The sequence below is a fragment of the Scyliorhinus canicula genome, chromosome 14 (genome assembly GCF_902713615.1).
Source record: "Scyliorhinus canicula chromosome 14, sScyCan1.1, whole genome shotgun sequence".
Taxonomy (NCBI): Eukaryota; Metazoa; Chordata; class Chondrichthyes; order Carcharhiniformes; family Scyliorhinidae; genus Scyliorhinus; species Scyliorhinus canicula.
The window spans coordinates 140,131,630-140,157,919 of NC_052159.1; the positions used below are offsets into that span (position 1 = coordinate 140,131,630).

The 26,290-nt window shown below is 46.6% G+C and overlaps 1 long non-coding RNA gene across 1 annotated transcript; it reads right to left on the reverse strand.

Annotated features, from left to right (window-relative positions):
* LOC119977698 lies at positions 1–25,155 on the reverse strand. The gene is made up of 4 exons (XR_005463263.1): positions 24,920–25,155; positions 24,691–24,784; positions 3,642–3,739; positions 1–180 (listed from the first exon to the last, which is right to left on the reverse strand). It is a non-coding gene; the product is annotated as an uncharacterized LOC119977698 (long non-coding RNA).
* Between the last annotated feature and the right edge of the window lie 1,135 nt (positions 25,156–26,290).

Below are 26,290 nucleotides of genomic sequence, written 5' to 3' on the forward strand. Positions count from 1 at the left end.
TCAGTTGTCGCCAATAAATAATTTATTTCCTGCTACATTTCTAATTATTAGATGTTAATGAATCTTTGTTGGAAATTCAGATCCACTTATTCCTTGCTGATTGTTCTCCCTTCTTGAGACCTGGGATTCCAGGCATTTTGTGTACTCTGGATGAAAAAGGATTAACTCTTAATTTAATATCTGTGGAATGAAAATGAAGATATCTCTGTTAGATTCTTTCCAGGACACTGCTTCAAGCTACGCACAGCAATGTACATATTTAGATAGATCGGTTTATACCATAGAATCTCTACAGTACAGAAGGAGGCCATTCGACCATCGAGTATGCAGTGACCCTCTGAAAGAGCACCTAGGCCCACCCCTGCACCCTGTGTTGTAACTGTGCCCAGTCTGCACATCTTTGAACACTAAGGGGCAATTTAGCATGGCCAATCCAACTAACCTGCATTTTTTTGGTCTCTTGGAAGAAACTGGAGTACCCGGAGGAGACCTATGTGACCGGAGGAGAGCAAGCAAACTCCACACAATCACCCAAGCCCGGAATCGAACCCGGATCCCTGGCGCTGTGAGGCAGCAGTGCTGACCACTGTGCAACCGTACCACCCCTCCAGTTTGTAGGTTGTCAAAAGGCTCATGCAACCACAAGGTGTTATTGTCATGTGATCACCACAGCTCAATCACATCCTGACAATTAATAGCATCGAGCTGTATTTATCTGCTAACATAATAAAGGCTTGACCCCAGAGAATTGAGCTTACTAATTTGGCTGACACTTCAGCGGAGTATTGCTGGAGTGCTGCACTGTCAGATACTGTCTCTTGGACATCAGCGTGAGTCGGCGTAAAACATCACTTGACCCCATTTTGAAGCAGCATAGAACATATAGTGCAGAAGGAGGCCCATCGAGTCTGCACCGACCAACTTAAATCTTCAGTTCCACCCTATCCCTGTAACCCAATAACCTTTCTAACCTTTTTTGGTCACTAAGGGCAATTTAGCATGGCCAATCCACCTAACCTGCACGTCTTTGGACTGTGGGAGGAAACTGGAGCACCCGGAGGAAGCCCATGCAGATACGGGGAGAACGTGCAGACTCCGCACAAACAGTGACCCAGCGGGGAATCGAACCTGGGACCCTGGTGCTGTGAAGCCACAGTGCTAATCACTTGTGCCACCGTGCTAAGTGGAGTTGTCTCAGGGAAAGGAAGAACGAGACCATGGAGGAATTTGAACATCAGGATGAGAACTTTAAATGCAAAGCATTGCAGGACCAGGAGTCAACACCAGGATGATGGGTTGACAGAACTTGGTGTGAGTTCTGGTATGGGTGGCAGTGCTTTAGATAAGCTGAAGTTCACCGATTCAACAAAACAACAAAAAGGATTAATTGGGCCATATTCTCTCTCTCTCTCTCTCTCTCTCTCTCTCTCTCTCTCTCTCTCTCTCTCTCCCCCCCCCCCCCCCCCCCCCCCCCCCCCGTGTGTTTTCTGGCACATGGGGCAGTCCTGTGGCGGTATTTTCTGATCCCGCTGATGTCCACAGCATTTTGTGTTGCTTGCCCATCCCGCCGCTGGAGATGAGGTCACCTTCAACGGGAACAGGCTATCCTGTGGCAGGAAGGGACAGACAATCCCACTCATTGGCCAGCGGGATTCTCCAGTTTTATCCATGGCGGGACTAGTTGAGAGCGAGAACGGTAATTTGGCGTTCCAGCCAAAACTCCATTCACTTCCAGCGGCACGGGAAAACCCCAGCCGCAAACGAGGGCGGAGGATTTGGGTCATTGTGTTTTTTGCTCCTTCTTCACATTATTCTATTCAATTTTTCTTCTTGTCTTCTCGTGCCCACTGGCCCTCCAACCTTTTTATCAGCTGTTTCTTATTAATCATCTTGATTAATAAGGGGGTCAGGGGTTATGGGGAGAAGGCAGGAGAATGGGGATGAGAAAATATCAGCCATGATTGAATGGTGGAGCAGACTCGATGGGCCGAGTGGCCTAATTCCGCTCCTGTGTCTTATGGTTTCTATGCCCAAGCGACAACCTCTGCCTAGTCCAGGAAGTTCCGCAGCAACATTTGTTTTTGTGTGAAATGTTAAGCCGAGGCCTGGTCGCTGCTCCTGCCAGGAATAGGTCCAATTCTTATTTAAAGGAAGCAAGCAAATCAGCCTCCGCTGCACGAGATGGCAGCTTGTTCCAATGGTCCATTATTCTCTGGGAAAAGGAATCAATTCCTGCCATCGAACCAAGATCTGGCCTTAAACAACTTTAAATTATGACTGCTGGTCCTCCTTAATATCTTTAAATAGAGCAAACAGTCAACTCAAATGCAATCTATTCCCTTTATCATCTTATAAACATAGATCGGATCACCCGCAGGTCGAGACCAGCTAAAATGTAGCCTATCTTGATAATGTATATACATAATACGGGGAAAATGCAGAGAATGGAGGCAAAATGTTAAAGACAAAGGAGGTCCAGGGATAACACTGCAAATCTGTGATAGTCATGGAGGGGAGAGTAACAGATGAAGAAGGAGTGGAAACAAATAAGAGAGAAGGAATAAATAAATTACAGATCAACGGCACAATTTTCCCCATGGGCTTCAGGATCCCGCCATCAAGCTCAAATGGGTGTCAGAATTCCGCACTGTAGAGGGAACGACCTGTTACTTTCCCCATATTGGTCAATTAGTGTCCATTGCGCAGGCCCACTGACTATTTAAGGATGGTGCAGCAGGCCCGTGAAGCTGGAGAGCCAATATAAGGCCCGACCAGCATGTACATGTGAACTGTCTTCTCATGACTTCACTTTGAACTCATCTCTTCTGCAGTTTCAGCAGCTAAAGAACATGCTTCTATTGTTCCCCACTTCACTCAAGCAAATATCTATTTACTTTGCCACTGAATTAATTCACTTCGTAAAACCACCTCAGACAGCGGAACACTCATCAATTCCTTTTCCAACCCACTCTTCATTCTTTATTTTATTCAAGCTTCTTTAATCTTCATTGTATGCCATTGTTAAGTCATTACTTTACTCAAGCTCTTGACACTAAGAGGAGCCAAATAAGAATTGACGATTCAGAACTCTGGGCTACTCTCATTTCGATCCACGCAAAGGAGAATTAGAGTTGCATTATTGGGCGGAAACACTGCCTGCTGCACCCGTTCCCATCCAATCCCGTTCCGTGAAGAGTTTGTTGATCCTGGGAAAGACTGCAGATGAGGGTGCCTCAATTTACTTCTGTTCCCTTGGTGGTGGAAAAGCAGTCTGTATTTTCATTCTAATAGTACCTATTCACCTGCTGTTAAGTGTAGGTATGGCAATATCAGGGTGTGGGGCATGAGCAAGCTTGGCCGAATACCTTGCCTTCCATTCTCTGAATAGCAAGGACATGTCATGAAACAGACTCCATAAACCAAGCTGAGATTTAGGATTTTCTTTGCGATATCAATGCATGACAGCTAAGATTTCTGATCCTGTTCCTTCACTGTTTATTTTATTGATTGTTCACAATTTATTGCTTTAGCGTCAAGTGCTCAGTTTGCCTTCTGCTGCAAAAGGCATTAGAAACCTCCAAACTGCACCAAGGTCACCTCACAAAAAAAAGTATCCAAGAAAGTAAATGCAATGTGCTTACTCATTTTATTTTCGAAGGGGACTGTGAGTCAGAACATCAAGACGGTGAGTTAGCATTACTGGACTTTAATATCAGAAGGCCTTGGCACTTTTCAATAGCTGCAGTGAAAAAATAACATGTGATTCATTTATGTTATAAATTAACCCAGCAGGGAGCTTTTACTAATGCCAGACCAGAAATCAATGAGGGGTTGGGTGCGTTCATACAGTCTCTGCACATACAGCCACAACTATGGTACTCAATCTTATTTTAATCACTTGTGCTGGCACGTTTCAATGTATTGATGTACTTTGCCTCTTGGCTCTGTCTAACAGTCTTGTAGGAAATAGCTGCTTTGGCTTTTTGAGTTTAAAGCTATATATGATCTTGTACCCTGGCACTAGCTGAGTTGTACACCACTCGGAACAAGGTAGACTTTCAAGATTTTGATAAAGGTATTTTTCACATTCTTCTGCACTATTCTTGTTCAAGGTTCTTTCATTTTTATGAAGCTTAGAGCATTTGCTAAGGCTGAATCCCAGAGTTATCTGATAAGAACAATTTCCAGAGCCACTAAGCAATGATCATTGATCATCTCGGTCGGTGTATTGATGATGTGGCTTTTGGCCTTAACATGGGCAGAACAATATATATCAATTCAACTAAAACACGGATTTCTTAGGCTTTTTTTTCAAAGCAGTCATCAAAGCTTTAAAAAGTGCCATTGTGTTTGGACTTGGGGAAAATTAAGATAAAAAATGAAACTGGAATGAAACGAAAAGATCATTGATGAGGGCAGCTGTCTGAAGGGGGGTTTGATATGCAAATTAACATAAGAGTGAGAAAAGCTTCTGTTAACCTATGTCTCATGGGTAAACAATGAGGAGAAGGTAGTCAAGAAGGCATACGGCATGCTTGCCTTCATTGGCCGGGGCATTGAGTATAAGAATTGACAAGTCATGTTGCAGCTGTATAGAACCTTAGTTAGGCCACACTTGGAGTATAGTGTTCAATTCCGGTCGCCACACTACCAGAAGGATGTGGATGCCTTAGAGAGGAGATTTACCAGGATGTTGCCTGGTTTGGAGCATTAGCTATGAGGAACGGTTGAATAAATTTAGTTTGTTCTCACTGGAACGACGGAGGTTGAGGGGCGACCTGACAGAGGTCTACAAAAGTCTGAGGGGCATAGACAGAGTGGATAGTCAGAGGCTTTTTCCCAGGGTAGAGGGGTCAATTACTAGGGGGCATAAGTTTAAGGTGCGAGGGGCAAGGTTTAGAGGAGCTGTACAAGGCAAGTTTTTTACACAGAGGGTAGTGGGTGCCAGGAACTCGCTGCCGGAGGAAGTGGTGGAAGCAGAGACAATAGTGACATTTAAGGGGCATCTTGACAAATACATAAATAGGATGGGAATAGAGGGACACGGACCCAGGAAGTGTAGAAGATTTTAATTTCGACGGGCAGCATGGTCGGCACGGGCTTGGAGGGCCAAAGGGCCTGTTCCTGTGCTGTACCTTTCTTTGTTCTTTGTATAGAAGTGGAGAGATAATGTGCTTAAAAGCTGGATCCACTAGGATGGGTAACATCAAAGGGAGCAAAATGATACATCCATTGCACAATAACTGGAGAAAAGGGTACTGTTCATGCAGCCACCATCACCGCTACACCTAGCTGCAGAAAATAGTCTCCCCTGAAAACAAGTTATTGCAGAAAGGGCAGCCAATTAAAATTCAAAACTTATGAGAAGATCACACCTTTGCTAAAACTGAAGACATTTTTCCTAAATCTGGTCAAATACCCTGTGCGTGGCAATTATTCGCTTGATTTATCTCATGGAGTTATATAATGTTGGATGTTATTTTGGAACCAGTAGCATCTGAGTTCAGGAACAAAGTTGAGAACAAAGGAGTAACGTCATGTAATTCTACATGTGCATGGCCATTAGTGTAATTACGTGCATTGTGGTAGTGTATTATAGTCATACCGGGGCAGCACGGTAGCATGGTGGTTAGCATAAATGCTTCACAGCTCCAGGGTCCCAGGTTCGATTCCCGGCTGGGTCACTGTTTGTGCGGAGTCTGCACGTCCTCCCCGTGTGTGCGTGGGTTTCCTCCGGGTGCTCCGGTTTCCTCCCACAGTCCAAAGATGTGCGGGTTAGGTGGATTGGCCATGCTAAATTGACCGTAGTATCCTAAAAAGTAAGGTTCGGGGGGGGGTTGTTGGGTTACGGGTATAGGGTGGATACGTGAGTTTGAGTAAGGTGATCATTGCTCGGCACAACATCGAGGGCCGAAGGGCCTGTTCTGTGCTGTACTGTTCTATGTTCTATGTGTTTTTTTTAAGTCAATAAATAGTCTTTACTAGCTGATCACAAAATGACGAGACTATTCCACCATGGTTTGCATAGCTTTTCTTACATTATACTAAATGGTGAATATACACACTGAAGAATCAATATTCCGAGTAACCCTTCTGGGTTTTGGGTTACCCTCACATTTAACATCAGTGGGGTTTTTAACACATGGCATCATTATTTGTCAAAGTATATCAACTATATTCCACAGCAATTTTTCCCAAAAGTTAGTGAGGTAGCAAAAGGAAATAGCTTAACTATTATTGGGTTCACTACTGCGACATTACTGGTGGCTGGGTGAGTGCGCGACAAATCAATATGTTCCATTGCAAAATATCACAATTTAAGCAGACTGTTTAGATTGCGCCGCTGATTAGAAACCTCAAGTTGGGGCTGGCTCATATTCATCATGTTATTTTTAAGAGGGATTTTTAAGAAGTAAGACTGTTTTTCACTGCAGTGTTGTACTATTCCTCCTTATTCACAATGATACTATTCAATATAGTTACACTTTGTTCTAGCTTGGTCTCATTAAATATTAGCCACGGAAATCCGAATATGGCATCTCAGTGACACATTTTTGGTTATTTAAGGTTTACCCCATTAACAGTTGTTTGGTAGCACAGAAGTTGAGGATTGCTGAAGAAAATACATTTTGTTGAAGCTTTTCATCTTGCACTCATCAGAACTGTTACAAGAGTACCAATATGAGGGGAAATAACAACTTCATACTGTATGAGAAGAGAATGCTGATTGGTTGGCAAATGGACTCTGATTGGACGAGACATTGCCATGGAGAATGCACAGTTAATGGTGACTGACAGTTAATTGCTAAACATTGTTTGAACATGTAAACTCAGCAGCTTGACTCTGCTTGGTCAACCATTTGCCCTGAGGAATTAACCAGCGAAGGCTGCCACTTACTTTGTTTAGCTGAAACAGACGCAATGTGTGCACACATTCTTTCTGTCTACAAAGACCAGGCTCTTTGCTTCCAATTTGTATAAATGTACCACATTGCAAACCTGACTGACAATATTTATTTGGTTGTTGGCATAGTATTTAGCACAGAGGATTACTGATCAGAGGTTGTTCAATCACTGAATTACATCTAATGTGTACTCACTGTGTTTTGAGTTTTACAAGCATGTGCTAGTTGGTATGATCTGTTCCTTGCCCATTGTGAACAGCAAAAGGGACATTCCGATTAATGCAATCTGATAGTATTTGAGACGTGCAGCCTACATATCTAGCAATGACTATTTGACGCAAATGCTCCACCGCTTGAGGGCGTTTTGAAATTTTCTTGTCTTCTGGCCAAATTTTCACTTCAGAGGCAGGTTCAGAGGTAAAAGCCTGGTGCTAAACCCAGGAGCATAAGCTAATCCTTGTCTTGTACTACTAAACCCCTCAAAGAAACCTGTTGAATGCCAGGTATCCTCGACCACTGTTTGCTCATCCTCACCCTAGCTGCTTTGACAAACATGCTCAGCCATTCAGGAAGGCCGAGACAAGGACAAAGACATTGACCTGTCTGTGATAACTCACTAATCAGCAGAAGGAACAGATTAAATAATTTACTGTGGCTCTCCGATGCCCTCAAAGGTATCTATTTGTCTTCCAACCTCAAAGGTTCAGAGACTTAGAAGAGAAAATCTTCTGCCATCTGGCGCACAGTTACCTCAACGGTTGTTGTTGTGGCTGCCATGCCAACTGCAACTACACTTAGTAGATTTGCAGTCCTGCCACACCCAGATGTGAATGGTGGTGGACAATCAAACAGCTAACTGGAGGCAGACATTTCACAAGTAACCCCATTCTCAATGATGGTGGAGCCCAACGGAGCAATGCAAAAAGACAAGACCGAAGCATTCCAACAATCTTAGCTGGAAGTGTTGATTGGATGAACCATCGCAGACTCCCTCCAAAGGCCCCAGCATCACAGATGCCAGTCTTCAGCCAACTCGATTCACTCCACGTGATGTCAAGATGTGGTTGAAGGCACTGGATATTGCAACACCTATGGATTCTGACAATATTCCGACAATAATACTGAAGATTTGCTCTCTAGAACCAACCAAAGCCAATTTTCACACAGTAAATTCCCACAAAGTAAACATGACTAGATAGTCCCGTGCTGCGGCATTGATTGAGGGTTAAATATTGACCAGGGTATCAGAGATAACTCCAACTTTTCTTCGAAATGGTGCGGCCTGAGACACCAGGAGCGGGATTCTCCCCTACCCAGTGCGGCGGGAGGTCCTGGCGCCAAGGAGTGATGTGAACCATTCCGGCGTCAGGCCGCTCGGAAGGTGCGGAATCCTCCGCACGTTCAGAGGCTAGGCCGGCGTCGGCGGGGTTGCCGCCGTGCCAACCGGCACGAAGGGGCTTGGCACCATGCCAACTGCCGCTGTAGGGCCTCCACCGGCCGGCGCGAGTTGGCTCATGCGTGGGAGCACCAGCATATGCTGGCGTTATCCTGGTGCATGCGCAGGGGGTTTGTCTCTGCACCGGCCACGGCGGAGGTCCATAGCAGGCGGTGCAGAGGGAAAGAGTGCCCCCCATGGCACAGGCCCACCTGCAGATCAGTGGGCCCCAATCGTGGGCCAGGCAGGGCCAGATCCCTTCACGCCCCTCCCTCCCCCCAAGGACCCTGGAGGCCGCCTGCAGAGCCAGGTCCCGCTGGTAAGTACCAGGTTTAATTGAAGACCAGCCTAAAACGGGCGGCAGCTCGGCCCATCGTGGGCTGGACAATTGCCGGGGTGGCCACTGCCAGCGGCCGCCGATTGGCGCAACACGATTACCGCCCCTGCCAAAACTCCAGTGCCGGAGAATTCAGCTGCCAGCAGGGTCGGGATTCACGCCCCCCCCCCCCCCCCCCCCCCCGCGATTCTCCGGCCAGGCGGGGGTAGGAGAATCCCGCCCCAGATCGGATCCCAGTTTAATATCTCATCTAATAGTTGGTGCAGCACTCCATCAGTGTACACTGTGCTGTCAACCTAGGTCGTCATCCTAGATTGCTCAGACTTGTGGACCAGAGGGAAGAGAGTTACCGACTGAACCTCAGCCGAAAAAACAATTGCAGCCGACACGAATATAGCCCAAGGATAACTAGAGCCAGGACTGGGACTGAAATTTTACTTCGGTGAATACAGTGGTTAGCACTGCTGCTTCACAGCTCCAGGGCCCCAGGTTCGATTCCCAGCTGGGGTGGCTGTCTGTGTGGAGTCGGCACGTTCTTCCGTGTCTGCGTGTGCTTCTTCCGAGTGCTCCGGTTACCTCCTACAAGTCCCGAAAACGTGCTTGTTAGGAGAATTGGACATTCTGAATTCTCCCTCAGTGTACTCGAACAGGCGCCAGAGTGCGGCGTCTAGGGGATTTTCACAGTAACTTCATTGCAGTGTTAATGTAAGCCTACTTGTGACAATAATAAAGATTATTACTATTATAGTCATGCCCACTTTATCCATTGAAAGCAGCGCAAGCCTCTCAGAAGGAACAGCCCTTGTTCAAGTTATTACTAGTATAGTTGAGTCTATAGCCATCTTATTTCTGTGCCCCCAAACTGCCCAAAAGGAGGCAAATCGAGAAATATTCCAGACCTGGATTGTGGTAAAAATTGTAGCATTGAAGCTCCAAAGGTTTTGTTTAGTACATTCACATCTAAGCCTGGGAGACCCAAATTCCAAATAAGTTAAAAGCAAAATACTGTGGACGCTGGAAATCTAGAAAATTCTGGAAATACCCAACAGACCTGGCAGCATCGGTGGATTGAGAAAGAGAGTTAATGTTTCGAGTCGATCATCTTCACCAGACTCTTCTTCACCAGTTTTGAAAGAGAATCATATTCACTTCAAAGCTATTTCTTTCTCCATAGATTCTGCTAGCCATATATTTCCAGCATGTTCTGTTTGGATTCCCAATAGGGTTGCAGCTCATATCCCTCAAACAAATTTAGCCACAGCTATCAAAGACATACTAACAATGCTTAAGAAGCCATCATTATCATTGGAAACTCATTGGCACAGCTTTTAAGTCGCAATTAATAACATGAAACAATCTACATTGCAAGTCATAAGTCTTTCCATATCATAAAAACAGGCACTTCCATATTAAAAGATACAAAGGCCCATTATGTCTTTCCCAGGCAGTTACCCTTTAAAAAGGAATGCGGCTACACCGAAGGAAATTAACCATTATAATGGAATCAGGAACCGCAATAGTTAAGGTAAAATGAATCAGGTTCAATTTGTAGTAAACACCAGGAGCAGAAATAAATGTCAAACTTCAACAAGGCTAGAACTAGCATTAGCAGAAACACTGAACAAGGTGCTGTCTTAGGCACAATGAGCCTAAGATGAGGGAAGAGAGTTGAATCTTGTCTCTAAGCTGCCAGCAGTCAAAATAAAACTCCTTGGGACTCTGAAAAGCATTGCACTTGGATAGGATCCAATCACCACCCGTGACTAGGCAGAGTACAGCCTTTTGGGCCCATTCATTGGCCACCAGCCAATCAATCAAACCGAGCCCCACCCAAACTCTCTGTCTGGTGCCAACAAGCCTGAAGCCTCCTGTTCAAAACAGTTGAAACTAATATTCTCTCTGGTAACTTCTGAATTCTGGTGCCTGACTTAAAGATGCATGTTCATTGATCATCACTGGATCAAAAATAAAGATGGCAAAACAAAATAAAGGAGAAATAAGAGAATAAACAGGAAGGACCCTTACGTAGGAAACTCAGAGAATGGGGCTTGGCACATTAAGGCTTTACACGGTTCACGTTTCCTACCCATCAGATGAGCCAGATCTTCACGGTGTACTCTCTTCAGGTTGAAGGGACCGCACTCCTGCTGCTCTCTTCCTCGGTCACTTCCACCCTTACCTCTCCCCCCCTCCACCCCCGACTACCAAGATCCCACAGCAGGAAATTCAGCTGAGAGAAGCTTTCCCAGATCCCTTCCATTCATGGTGAATAATTTATTTGTTTGGTGTGGACTGTGGGAAATAGAAAAGGCATGTCAGAAAGGCAAGGTCACGGTGATCATGGGGGACTTCAATATGCAGGTGGATTGGGTAAATAACGTAGCCAGTGGATCCAAAGAAAAGGAATTCATGGAATGCTTACAAGATGGCTTTTTGGAACAGCTTGTCATGGAGCCCACAAGGGAGCAGGCTATTCCGGACCTAGTGCTATGTAATGAACCAGACTTTATAAAAGATCTTAAAGTAAGGGAACACTTAGGAAGCAGCAATCATAATATGGTTGAGTTCAGTCTGCAGTTTGAAAGAGAGAAGGCAAAATCGGATGTAATGGTGTTACAGTTAAATAAAGGTAATTACGAGGGCATGAGAGAGGAACTGGCGAAAATCGACTGGAAGCAGACCCTAGTGGGGAAGACAGTAGAGTAAAAATGGCAGGAGTTTGTATGCATAATTGAGGACACTGTACAGAGGTTCATCGCCAAGAAAAGAAAGATTATCCGGGGAGGGATTAGACAGCCATGGCTGACAAAGGAGGTCAGAAAATGTATCAAAGAAAAAGAGAGATCCTATAAAGTGGCCAAAAGCACTGGGAAATCAGAAGATTGGGAAGGCTACAAAAACAAACAAAGGTTAACAAAGAGACAAATAAGGAAGGAGAGGATCAAATATGAAGGCAGGCTAGCCAGTAATATAAGAAATGATAGTAAAAGTTTCTTTCAATACATAAGAAACAAACGACAGGCCAAAGTAGACATTGGGCCAATTCAAACTGATTCTGGAAGGCTAGTGATGGGAGACGAGGAAATGGCTGGAGAACTTAATAAGTACTTTGCGTCTGTCTTCACAGTGGAAGACATGAGTAATATCCCAAAAATTATAAAGTGTCAGGGGGCTGAGTTGAGTATGGTTGCCATTACAAAAGAGATGGTGCTAAAAAAGCTAAAAGGTCTTAAAATTGACAAATCTCCTGGCCCCGATGGGCTACATCCTAGAGTTCTGAGGGAGGTGGCTGAAGAAATAGCGGAAGCGTTGGTTGAGATCTTTCAAAAATCACTGGAGTCAGGCAAAGTCCCGGACGATTGGAAGATCGCTGTTGTAACCCCCTTGTTCAAGAAAGGATCAAGACAAAAGATGGAAAATTATAGGCCAATTAGCCTAACCTCGGTTGTTGGTAAAATTCTAGAATCGATCATTAAGGATGAGATTTCTAAATTCTTGGAAGAGCAGGGTCGGATTAGAACAAGTCAACATGGATTTAGTAAGGGGAGGTCGTGCCTGACGAACCTGTTAGAATTCTTTGAGGAGGTGACAAGTAAATTAGACCAGGGAAACCCAGTGGATGTGGTCTATCTGGATTTCCAAAAGGCCTTTGATAAGGTGCCACACAGGAGGCTGCTGAGTAAGGTGAGGGCCCATGGTGTTCGAGGTGAGCTACTGGCATGGGTTGAGGATTGGCTGTCTGACAGAAGGCAGAGAGTTGGGATAAAAGGTTCTTTTTCGGAATGGCAGCCGGTGACCAGCGGTGTCCCACAGGGTTCAGTGTTGGGGCCGCAGCTGTTCACCATATATATTTATGATCTGGATGAAGGGACTGGGGGCATTCTAGCGAAGTTTGCCGATGATACCAAGTTAGGTGGTCAGGCAGGTAGTGCTGAGGAAGTGGGGAGGCTGCAGAAGGATCTAGACAGTTTGGGAGAGTGGTGCAGGAAATGGCTGATGCAATTCAACGTGAGAAAATGTGAGGTCTTGCACTTTGGAAAAAAGAATCCAAGCATAGACTACTTTCTAAACGGTGAGAAAATTTATAATGCCAAAGTACAAAGGGATCTGGGAGTGCTAGTCGAGGATTCCCTAAAGGTAAACATGCAGGTTGAATCCGTGATTAAGAAAGCGAATGCAATGTTGTCATTTATCTCAAGAGGGTTGGAATATAAAAGCAGCGATGAGCTACTGAGCCTTTATAAGGCTCTGGTTAGGCCCCATTTGGAGTACTGTGTCCAGTTTTGGGCCCCACATCTCAGGAAGGACATACTGGCACTGGAGCGTGTCCAGCGGAGATTCACACGGATGATCCCTGGAATGGCGGGTCTAACATATGAGGAACGGCTGAGGATCCTGGGATTGTATTCATTGGAGTTTAGAAGGTTAAGGGGAGATCTAATAGAAACTTACAAGATAATACATGGCTTAGAAAGGGTGGACGCAAAGAAACTGTTTCCGTTAGGCGAGGAGACGAGGACCCGTGGGCACAGCCTTAGAATTAGAGGGGGTAAATTCAGAACAGAAATGCGGAGACATTTCTTCAGCCAGAGAGTGGTGGGCCTGTGGAATTCATTGCCGCGGAGTGCAGTGGAGGCCGGGACGCTAAATGGCTTCAAGGCAGAGATAGATAAATTCTTGATGTCGCGAGGAATTAAGGGCTACGGGGAGAATGCTGGTAGGTGGAGTTGAAATGCCCATCAGCCATGATTGAATGGCGGAGTGGACTTGATGGGCCGAATGGCCTTACTTCCACTCCTATGACTTATGGTCTTATGGTCTTATGGTCCCTGTGAACTGTTGCAACCCATGACTGGTGCCCCTTTAATTAGAAATCCTGCCTTAGGTAGATCTAATGTGCCGCCCGGCCCACCTTCTGTGACTGGTGAGGGAACCCGAGACGGGATGACGTGCTCAGTTAAAGAGCACAGGGGTTAGCACTGTTGCTTCTCAGCGCTAGGGTCCTAGGTTCGATTCCCAGCTTGGGTCACTGTCTGTGCGGAGTCTGCACGTCCTCCCTGTGTCTGCGTGAGTTTTCTCCGGGTGCTCTGCTTTCCTCCCACAAGTCCTGAAAGACATGCTTGTTAGGTAATTTGGACATTCTGAATTCTCCCTCCATGTATCCGAACAGGGGCCAGAATGTGGCGACTGGGGGCTTTTCACAGTAACTTCATTGCAGTGTTAATGTAAGCCTCCTTGTGACAAGAAATATTATTATTACTATTATTATTAGTGGTGCAGACTTTTTTAATAGTTGGGCTTTCCTGGAATAAGTCGCTAGTCTGTTGCCATAATAGCACAAACCACACAGGGAATCTGATGGAGTGAACTTCCACAAAACATGCTTTGAAGATAGTTCTGAAGATGCCTTGACAAAGGCATCTATCTATCTGACAAAGACACCAGCAGATAGATTTACACCTTCTTGTGTTAATGTGGGTATGTTTTCACATCTGGCCACTGCAACGTTGTTATATAAGAGAACACCACAGTTCACTGACGGTCGAGATTAATTCCAGGTGGCAGAATTACAAAACAATGGATAAACTTGCAAATTAAACATGCTGAGTTCACAAACTCTTGGCACATCCTCATAAGAACTCACGCAAACTGCTAAGCCGTTGTTAGACAGACAGCTAGGTGCCAGTACAGATGTGCAGACCACTAAATACTTTCTTTGTCAACTGAGATTCTGGTAAATAATTTGTTTGGGTGTGGACTGACTCCAATGCCTTATTTTAGACTTGGATCTCAAGAACTGTCTGAGTTAATGATCCAAAATAGCATGTAACAATTTACCAAAGTAGTAGCTGGCTTGTATTTGCTTTCACTAGTTTGCTAAAAATATAATAAGCTTGAAACGTATTATTATCCATATGTGCACACAGACACATTACGCATGAATGACATTCCTTTGTCTGCTGTATTATAAAAGGGATCATCTTGTTTATTTTTAAAGTGTTAATATTGCCATTCAAATCTCCATCGGGGCCAACTGCCTATTTTCAGAATCTTGGGATTTTTGGATCTCCCACTGAGATGAGAAAGGGGAACTTGTGCCTGTAATAGAAAAAGCACAGCAGCATCCCTAGCACTGTGATTTCTTGCGCTAATAAACAAGAACACATCACAAGAAATAGAAGCAAGCGTAGCCCCCCCCCCCCCCCCCCCCCCATTTGATATGATCATGGTTGATCCATTGCTGGCCTCAACTCATTTTTTGTGCCATTTCCCCATTTTCCCTAATAGCTCTCTATTCCTCGATCCATAAAATATTTATCCACCTCCACTTTAAATACTCCCAATGATCCAGCCTCCACCACTCTGCGGGGCAGAGAATTCCAGCAATTCACCACCCTCTATGAGGAGTCTTCTACGCACCTCAGTTTTAAATGGCTGGCCCCTTTATCTTGTAGCTATGTCCCCTTATTCGAGACTCTTCCACATCTCACCATCCACCCTGTCAATCCCCGTCAGGAACCTATATGTTTGAATAAGATCACCCCTCAGTCTTCTAAACCCCAAGGAATCCAGGCCCAGACTATTTAGTCTCTCTTGATAGGACAACACTCTGATCCCAGGAATTAGCCTGGTGAATCTCCTTTGGACTGCCTCCAATGTTATTATACCCTTTTCTAGGTAAGGGGACCAAAACTGTACGCAGTATCCCAGGTGAGGCCTCACCAACCCGCTGTACAATTGCAACAGAGCCTCCCTATTTTTAAACTCCAATCCCTTTGCAGTAAAGGACAAAATGCCGTTTGTCTTCTTAACTATTTGTTGGACGTGACTGCTCGCTTTTTGTGATTCAGGCACTAGATCACCTATATCCCTCTGTACTTCACTTACCTGCTATCTCTCTCCATTTAGATAATAATCTGCCTTTGATTCCTTCTACCGAAGTGCATGATCTCATACTTGCCCACAGTAAAATCTATTTGCCAGATTTTCGCCCCATCACCCAATCTATCTATATCCCGTTGAAGAATAATAGTATCCTCATCACAACATGCTCTTCCATCTATTTTCGTATCATTGGCAAATTTGGAACACTGACATTCTGTTCCTTCCTCCAGGTCATCAATGTAAATAGTGAACAATTTCAGGCCAAGAACTGAGGCCTCCAGAACTCCACAAGTTACATCTAATGGCCCCTTTTTAGATGTCCCAGAAAGCTGATAGTGGGCCTTGCACCAGGACATTCCTTGGAGAAAGGAGGAAGATGAGGGAATGAAGTGATAAGAATCTGAAACCGTGGCCGGAATTCTCCAGTCATTGGGATTCTCTGTTCCCTGTGGCAGCATACCCCCTCACGTGGGCTTCAAGGCGACATGAGGTGGCTTCAATGAGAAATCCTATTGGTAAGTGCCGGAGGCAGAGAATCCCGCTGTCAGTGGACAGTACGCCGCCGAGAAACATGTGACTAGGGGACCAGAGATTCCAGTTTTGTATTTCACTTTTGTTTTTCCAGTGATGATCATTTCTTTCAGCTTTGAAGCCTTCTGATTACCAACAGAAAACTGAAGGCCATGAGGCCAGAAGGCAAATGTACAATTATGGGTCTGAGATAGTTGCAACTGCACTCTTGCTCCCTGTCATGATATGCACTCATGAACATAATGAGATACAGCCAGGCAGTGACAGACACCCAGTACATATCCTGTTAATCACCCTGGGGTAACACGGACTGCAACTGGATGCAGTTGTACTTGAAAGTAGACTCCAAACTTTGGTGTTGGTTCAATACGCTTCATTGAACTTGTTAAGCAGTGCACACAGTTCGCTGTGGGTTTGACACTCTACTAATCTAAGCGTGCTTACTATAACTAACTAGACCAGACTGGTTCTGAGCCATGTGTAGAAGGTGCTAACTGATATAAATACCCTTACTGTCACTATATTTGTCAGCAAAGAGGCAGAGTGTTGATGCCTCATGAGTTTTATAGTGGGAGACCACCTTCTAATGCTCTGCCTGGTGATTGGCTGTGTTCTGTCCTGTGTATTGATTGGTTGTACTGGGTGTCTGTCACTGCCTGTCTGTCTCTCATTATGTGCATGAGTGTATATCATGACGCTCCCCAGCAGGACGAAGCCCTGTCAAGGGGATCAACCAACAATAGCAACAACTTACATTTGAATTAGTTCATTTAACATAGACAAGCCCAGATCACTTTACAGAAGTTTAACCAGATGTAAATTAATGACAATCCAAAAAAGTAATGCAACTAAATGCTTTTAGCAAGGGTCTTGAGGAAGGTGAGGTGAGAGGAAGTGGGTGAGTGATGAAAAGAGGGAATTCCAGAGTTTCGGATGACTTGGCTGAAAGCATGACTGCTTGTTGTGGGGTGAAGGGATTATGGGGTCATGGCCTAGGGGCTGGTTTAGCACAGGGCTAAATAGCTGGCTTTTAAAGCAGACCTTGGCAGGCCAGCAGCGTGAGTTCAATTCCCATATCAGCCTCCCCGAACAGGCGCCGGAATGTGGCGACTAGGGGCTTTGCACAGTAACTTCATTTGAAGCCTACTTGTGACAATAAGCGATTTTCATTTCATTTCCGAGGCCAGAGGTGGAGAAATAGAGAACTTTCCGAATTGATGTAGACTGGAGAAGGTTATAAAGATTGCAGGCGGAATCTCCTACTCTCACTGGTGGCAAGCTTGGAGGCAGAAAGGGCATGTGAGTAGGTGGATAGTGGCATTCTGGAACCCAACTGTGTTCCTGAATCCGCCAGAATTAAGCTTTGGGTGGGAAGGTCAATGATTGACCTTCATGCCATGCTACCTATTGAGGCCTTGAAGTGATCATTAATTCATGACCACATAAGGCTTCATCCCGTTGCCACTAGCATTAACCCAGCTGCAGACGAGCCTGTGGCCATGTTGCTTCCACAACTAAAACTATATGGTCAACATGTCACATCCAGGGTACTTGACCAAAGGCACTCCATGCCTGATCAAGGGACACAACAATCGGAACTCAACTGAGATCCACACTGCGGCCCTTGTTAGCAACTCCCTACACCTCTCTCCCCATGACCTCTACCTCCTCTACCTCTGTGAAACTCCACAGTCCTAGAACTCCGATGCCTGTCCTTCGGATTGGAGCGATTCAGATACAGAAGTGCAAGAAAGATGGGCACAGGTTCAAGGTAGGACAATACATTCAACAACTTTGTAAAATAACTTTGTAAATTAAAGCCAAATAGGATGGCAGGTTGAAAGGTCCAAAGAATTGTGGCTGTTTTCTTTTCTGAGGAAGGGTGTGATGATGTCAGTTTTGAAAGAAAGAGAGTAGTTTCTGAGAAGACGGAGTCATTTATAGGACAGGCAAACGTGTGTGCAGAAAGGGGATTTGCACAGTTACAAATTAAGCGGAAGTGGAGTCAAGAGAGGAGAAGGTGAGTTTTATGGGAAAGGTAGAAGAGTAATTAGGAAACAACTGAGGCATGGAGAACCTCTGGGACATGTCTGGCCCAGCAGAAAAAGAGAAGAATGGACATGGCAGAGGAAAATTGCCTAAATATTAATAATGTGGATGTCCATCAGCTCCTCACACCTGTTGGAGGTGAAGATGGGAGAGTGAATGTTTGTGGATGAGTGCTAATCAAGCGGGCTGCTTTGTTCTGGATGGTGTCGAGCTTCTATAGTGTTGTTGGAGCTGCGGTCATCCAGGCAAGTGGGGAGTATTCCTTGTGCCTTGCAGGTGGTGGACAGGCTTTGGGGAGTCAGGAGGTGAGTTACTCACCGTAGGATTCATAGAATCCATAGGGTGCAAAAGGAGGCTATTCAGCCCATCTAGTCTGCACTGACCCTCTGAAAGAGCACCCTACATAGGCCCAATTCACCGCCTTTTCCCTGTAACCCTACCTAATCTGCACATATTTGGACTCTAAGGGGCAATTTAGCATGGTCAATCCATTTAACTTCCACTTCTTTGGACTGACTTCTGACCTGCTCTTGTAACAACAGCCATGGAATCTCATAGAATCCCAACAATGTAGAAGGAGGCTGTAAAGTCTCAGGCAAGTGACTAGTCGGAAGCGATGGCTGGAGAAAAGTTTTGATTTATTCTCCTTACTATTCACATCTCTTGCTCCCTGAAGGGTCTCCCGCTCAGTCCATACCCGGGCTAGGGTATTTATGTCCCAGCTGTCCTTGGATTAAGGAGGGGTAGCTCCGCCCCCCTCATCTGCGCAGATCGTACTCAGGTGAGGCCACAGGAATTCTGAGGTTAGATCGCTGGGCCTCCTGTCGGGTTATAACAACCCTCCCCCTAAAGTCTGATACATCATCCATTTTGACGGGAGGGGGAAAATCCTTTGCCGTCCTCACTTAGGGTGTCTATCCAGTCTATCCATTCCATGTTTGGAGGGACCAGGGAGAGTCATTTTTCTGGTCGAACATATCGGCTGTTCCCCTGCCCCTTGCCTGGCAGTCACCCCGGGACCTGTTTCGACTTCCGCAGTAAAATTTTCATGTCCAACTCCAAGTCCTGGTCGAATGGAGTGACCTCCCCTGAAGATGATCCATGTGTCGGTTGACGTCTTTACCTTGTACCCACACCGAATACGAAACCTGGCTGGACTGTTTTATTCTCATTCCTGGAATCCAGAACCCACCTCTGTAAAATTACGGACGTAAACAGCATCACCCGCAACAAATGGATGATAAGGTGCGGTATGGATATATCGGACCCCATTTTGTTTCAGAAAATCCGTAACTTCGAACTTGTAAAAGCAGTGCCATTGACTGATACAAGTACTTCAGGGAGTCCATGAACACTGAAGGTTTGCTTGAGGCTCTCGGTGGTGGCACGTGATGTAGTCATCGTCATACGGTACACATCCATTCATTTTGAATGCACATCAGACACATCTCTCCCTGAAAAGGCCCCGTGAAGTCTACAGTGAGGAGGAACCATTGCCGGCCCGGCCATTCCTACGGGTGAAGTGGAGCTGCCGGGGGAGCATTTGGTGTTCTTAGCACCGTGTACACGGTATTGCCAAGTTCTCAATATCCGCGTCTATGCCAGGCCACCACACATTGCTTCGGGCCATCATTTTCATTTTAGAGATTTCCAGGTGTCTGCTATGGAGGTCTTGCAAAATTTCAACCTGGCCGCACTCGGGGATGACCACTTGGGAACCACACAACATGATGCCGTCCACCATGCTCAGTTCCGCCACTGTTGCGGTAAAAGCCCTGAGGTCCTGTAAGAGGGTACGGTGTTGGGCCCCGTACAGCATGATGTGGCGGACCCTGGCCAGCAGCGGGTCTGTCTGCATCCATGCCTTTTCTTGGGCCGCCGTCACAGGTAAAGAGTCCATAAAATATAAGGTCGCGACTACTTCGTCACAATGCCGTCGACGTTGGCTTGCTGGTGGGCAGCGGGAGACGGCTGAGGGCATCCCTGTGAGGGATTTTCATCCCTGGGCAATATTCCAAAACATACTCATGTCGCCAAGAGGAGAGCCCAATGCTGAAAGCGGGCGACGCCACTGGGGGAATTGCCTTATCCTCTTTGAACAACCTGAATCAGGGTTTATGATCTGTATAAGCTGTGAACGCATATCCAGAGACAAACTGATTACGCTGAAAACGAGTGCCAAATCTTCATTTTCTATCTGAGAGTAATTCCACTCAGCTGCCGCCAAAGTGCATGAAGCGAACACAATGTGCCGCTCAGTACCGTCATCCATTTGGTGCACCAGGACGGCCCCGATTCCATAGGGGAAGGCATCGCATGTGACTAATATAGGCCGCGACGGGTCGAAGTGAGTCAGCAGATGTGAGGATGACAGTCGTTGTTTCACTTCATCGAAAGCACTCTGCTGCAGCGGATCCCGAAACAACTGCTGGCCCTTCTTTAACACCAAGTTTAGCGGGGCCAGCACTGTTGCCAAGTTTGGGATGAACTTCCCATAATGGTTTTTCAGAGCGGTCTAAGAACGAGCGGAGGTCTGTTGGAACCTTGGCTATGGGTGCCTGTTGGCTGGCCTGTACTTTATTGTCTATTGGGTGGATCCCGTTTCTGTCCACCCTGTAGCCTAAACAGACTACATCCTTCGTGTGGGATAAGCACTGTTTGCGTCGCAATCAGACCCCAGCTGCCTCAAAGCGACATAGCACATCGTCCAGATTTTTTATGCGCTCCCGGTCGGAGGAACCTGTGATCAGTACATCATCCAGATAGACCACCACCTGTGGTAATCCTCGGAGGATATTTTCCATCTCTCTTTGCAATATGGCACACGATGAAGAGATGCCGGATGGCAGCCTGCTTTACTCATACAACCCCCATTGTGTGTTGATGGTGATATATTTTCGTGAGGACTGGTCCAGGACTAATTGAAGACAAGTGTGGTTCATGTCAAGCTTATGAAGGTCCTTCTTCCGCTGAGCCTTGTGTAAGTGTCCTCAATCTTGGGTACTGGGTAACAATCCAGACAGGACGCTTGGTTAATGGTCATTTTATAATTTCCGCAAAGGCAGACGGAACCGTCAGGCTTCATTACCGGTACCACTGGCGCAGCCCAATCCACAAATTGCACCGAGCGGATGACTCCCAAATTCTCCAAACGATCCAATTTGGCATCAACTTTTAGTTTCAGAGTGTAGGGAATGGGGCGGGCCCGAAAATAGCGTGGTTTGGCCTCTGGATCCACTTGTATCTCGGCGGAGGCCCCTCGGATGGTACCGAGACTTTTCTGGAATACCCTAGGGAAACACCCCAGGGAAACATGCCACTACCTCATCCGGCTCGTTGAGGTATGGCCGGCATATGTACTGTCAATTTGCCCGGAGACGTTTCAGCCCGGCACGTCCCAGCAAATCTGGGCCTGAATCTTTCACCACTACCAATGGTAAGTTTGCTGACTGAGCCCCGTATTCCACGGGGACCTCGGAGGTGCTTGCGACCTCTGGTGGCTCCCCTGTGTGTGTCGCTAGCCGAGTGTTGATATCTCTTAACATCAAAACGCGTATGTCTGAGTGAATATGGTCACACGTGCAATGGCTAATCACAAAGAATGTGGCTCCGGTATCAAGTTTCGTTCATATCAGGAAACCCTTGATCGGGACCATCACTTGGATAGGCGCCACCTGTGGCGGTGAAATGCAATAAAGACAGTGGGCCCCCTCTGGCTGGGTGTCGACGAAGTGCGTCTGCCCTCTGGGACAGTCACCGGGGTGGTGTTGTTGGATGGATGCATTTTCAGGCTGGAGTCTGTGCCGCTGGCTTCTTCTGGTATCGCCGTGTTCGTCCTGTGCATCAGGGGTCTCTGGTGTACGGGAAGCACAGTGTCTGACGGCAGAACTGTGTTGCCTTCGGTTCTGGTCTCCCAGATTGCGCCACCAATGGCGGGAGTCTGGAATAACAGTGTGGGAAAGGGATGCTCCGCATCCTGTTGCACCCAACAAATGTTCTTGAGTTTCCCCATCTTGGATTCTGCAAACTAAACGATCTCTGAGTGCCTTGGATCACGTTGGACCAAATTCACAGATCTCGGCAAGTTTTCGTAAGTGGCCCAGAAATTCAGTCACAGGTTTCACCCAGGTGTCGGGAAAGCATGTGGAAATGAAAAAGGTGAATGATTAGCGAAGGTTTTGGGTCAAAATGGTTGCTGAACAGAGCAGCAATCTCTGCAAACAGACGGGAGTCAGGTGAGTTGGGAAAAGTTAAACTTTTGATGATGCTGTAAGTCTCTCTGTGGTCCCTGACGATGTTATTTGGATGAAAAAATATAACACATTCACTCAATGTACTGGGTACAATCCCCAATCTCGGCATCATACGCCTCTAGCTTACCGTAGAGTGGCATGCCCACTCCTCAATGGAGGTCTCCTGATGTCTAATAGTGGTGGGCTTGGTGCCTCCTGTCATCCCACTTTAACCGGCCACTTGGAAGTGATGGCTGTCATGACATTTTGCTTTATTCTCCTTACTATTTACATCTCCTACTCCCCAAAGGGTCTACTGCCCTGAGCCCATATTCAGGCTGGGGTATTTATGTCCCAGCAGTCCTAGCATTAAGGGGGTAGCTCCGCCCCCTCATCTGGGTAGGTTGTATTCAGGTCAGGTGCAGGGGTTCTGAGGTTGTACATTCATGGGCCTCCTGTAGGGTTATAATAGAGGCCATTCAGCCCTTTGTGTCTGCTTCATACCTCTGAAAGAGCACCCTACATAGGCCCAAACCCCACCCTGTACCCGCAACTGCACCCAAGGGCAATTTAGCATTGCCAGTCCACCTAACACTGTTGCTTCACAGCGCCAGGGTCCCAGGTTCGAGGACTGACTTGGGTCACTGTCTGTGTGGAGACTGCACGTTCTCCCTGTGTCTGCGTGGGTTTCCTCTGGGCATTCCGGTTTCCTCCCACAAGTCCCGAAATACGTGCTGTTCGGTGAATTGGATATTCTGAATATGTCCTCGGTGTACCCGAACAGTCGCCGGAGTGTGACGACCAGGGGATTTTCACGGTAAATTCAGTGCAGAGTTAAGTGTAAGCCTACTTGTGGCACCAATAAAGATTATTATTATTAATCTGCACATCTTTGGACTGTGGAAGGAAGCCAGAGAACCTGGAGGAAACCCACGCAGACACCGGGAGAACGTGCTGATTCCATGCAGTCACCCCCAAGGCTGGCGCCAACCACTCCAGAGCGGGCAATGCGCAATGCGCGGGCAGGAGGCCCTACGCCGGAGTGGTTGGCACCATTCCGCTACGCTGGGACCCCCTGGAATTGAACCTAGGAACCTGGCGCTGTGAAGCAGCAGTGCTAACCACTGTGCCATGTGTTGCTGTGCCACCAAGGATAAACAGTATTTCTATGGCCAGTCCAGTTCAATTTCTGGTTGAAGATAGGCTCCTGGATGTTGATAATGGGGGATTCAGCGATGGTAAAGACATATGGGGTGAAAGTCTCCGACCCCCGCGTGCCCTCCGCGTCGATCGATGAGCCCCATGCGACGATTCTCCAGCCCACGATGGGCCAAAGTCCCGCCGCTGATAGGCCTCTCCCGCTGCCGTGGTTTAAACCACCTCTGGTGGCGGGATTGGTGGCGCAAGCGGGCCCCCGGGATCCTGGGGGGTGCACGGGGTGATCGGACCTCGGGGGTGCCCCCACAGTGGCCTGGCCCGTGATTGGGGCCCACCGATCGGCGGGCGGGCCAGTGCCGTGGGGGCACTCTTTTTCTTCCGCCGCCGCCACGGCCTCCACCATGGCGGAGGCAGAAGAGAACCCCCCTACCGCGCATGCGCCGGTGGTGACGTCAGCAGCAGCTGACGCACTGGCGCATGCGCAAAGCGGCGAAGGCTTTTCGGCCAGCCCCGACGCCGGCCGGCAGGCGTCGAAGGCCGTTAGCGCCGGTTTTGGCGCCAGTCGGCGTGGCGCCAACCACTCCAGCGCGGGCAATGCACAATGCGCGGGCAGGAGGCCCTACGCCGGAGTGGTTGGCACCATTCCGCTACGCTGGAACCCCCTGCCCCGCCGGTTAGGGGAGAATCCCGGCCATGGTTGCTGTTTAGTTGAAGAGGTGCAGAACGTTTCTGGAATGTGTGGGAGGAGGATTGCAGAGCTGAGGAAAAATCAACCCTCGTGTTTTATTGTTAAATAATGACATTTTTGTTGGAAGATACAAATCTGCTGAAAGAAATTATTAGCTTTTCGAGGAAAATGTGCAATGCTGGATTTCAGTGCAATTTTTTAAACTGTCTCTTTATTGCAAGGTTAAATCAATGCAAATGCACAACATATTAGAGAGGACATTGACACAGAACAAGTTAAAAGTAGAGCTTATGAAACACTGACAACCAAAGTGTTTGTATATACGTCACATACAGTTGTGTGCATTGACCTGAAATAAGACACTGCAATTATTTAGCACAAAGCAGTACTGAAACATGTCTTCAATAAATATAGTACAGTGCAACTATTGTAGTATTTATCTTTCACACTGGAACAGGAATCATACTTACAAAGAATTGATGTTTGTCCTTTTTTTAACCTCTTGATGTATTGACTCAACTCTGCAGCTTTTTAGAATCGAACAAGTGTTTGCTCAAATCGCTACTAGTCAGCAGGGATAAATAAATACAATTAGAGCTGCAAAAAGTGATGTAATGCTGCAGTACAACTTGTGATGACCAGTCTACACAGCATTTGAAGCATTTTAGTTCTCCAGTCCATATTATAGGCCATCCTTACCAATGCTGTAGAATGTGGGAGTAGTTTATCTGTCACTTCAAGGATTCATAGAATCTCCAGAGCGCAGAAGGATGCTATTCGGCTCATCGAGTCTAGAGTGTCCCTTCGCAAGACCATCCCACCTAGGCCCAATCCCCCGCCCTATTCATGAAACCCCCCTTTCAGGGCCAATTTGTCATGGTCAATCAACCTAATGGGCACATCTTTGGACTGTGGGCGGAAATCTATGCAGACACACGGGGAGAATGAGCAAACTCCACACAGTCACCCAAGTTTGGAATCAAACCCGGGTCCCAGCACTGTGAGGTAGCGGTACTAACCATTGTGTCGCCATGGTATCACAGCATAAACAAAGGTGAATTCATACTCTTGTAATTAAAAACACTGAAGGATCTTGAAGGTGGCATTCTTTCTCCAAGCTTTCTGGTGTCTTTAGATATTAATTCGTGTTGATCACCATTCCTCCTTGAAATTTCAGAACACCTCTAGCCCAGGTAATTCGGTATCATTTTCTAACATGTCTTCTTGAACATTTGTCCTGTCCATATCGTTCTGATGTTGAGGCAAAATTGGTTGTTTCCTGTGCTTAAATTTGTTTAATTTGTATCATCACAATTTATTTTCTCCGCATACTGTAAATTTACAGTTAACTATAAAGTAATAGAAAGAAGTTGAACATGTATCCCAATGGTTAGATTGTAGCTATTCATATAATTATCATGCAGTAATACTGGACGTGATTTACCGGCCATGTCCCGCCGGAATCAGGATGGAACACGGCCTGTGGATCCTGGGAGAGGTCTCTTCCTGTATTCCCAATTGTTGTTACACCTCGCGAAACCTGATGAGATCTTGTGGGACATCGTGATCCAGATCTGGATCCTGCCCACAATGAAAGGTAGAAAAAAGCATTAAAGGTGGAAAGGGGAAACTAACTAATGCAGAAAAGTCTATAACCCAGCAACAAGTCAGTCAGCATCTGTGAAATAAAAAGCCCCACTTGTAACCCAGTGATGCACGATCAATAACTCCCGAAGCGAGATTGTAGGACAATTGAAGGCTTTATTGAACTAGATGTTTCCCCCAGCAGCGCAGGTACAGAATGCAGCAGCTAGGGAAAGACAGACTCTTATACTCCCCCTTACTGGACGGAACCAGCAGGCAGGCTTCACCAATGATCTTACAGCATCAGGTACCTCCAACCGAGGTACCGTAATACCCCAAATACCGACTACCACACTCAGTTCAGCCAACAGGAAGGGTGCAGACGGCAGGGTGGTTCAGGCTGGTGGGAGAAGTTAAACCACTGGCTGAACAAAAGCTATTGCATCTTTAAAGGCTTCGTTCAACCTAAGCACTTTAACTGGTGGA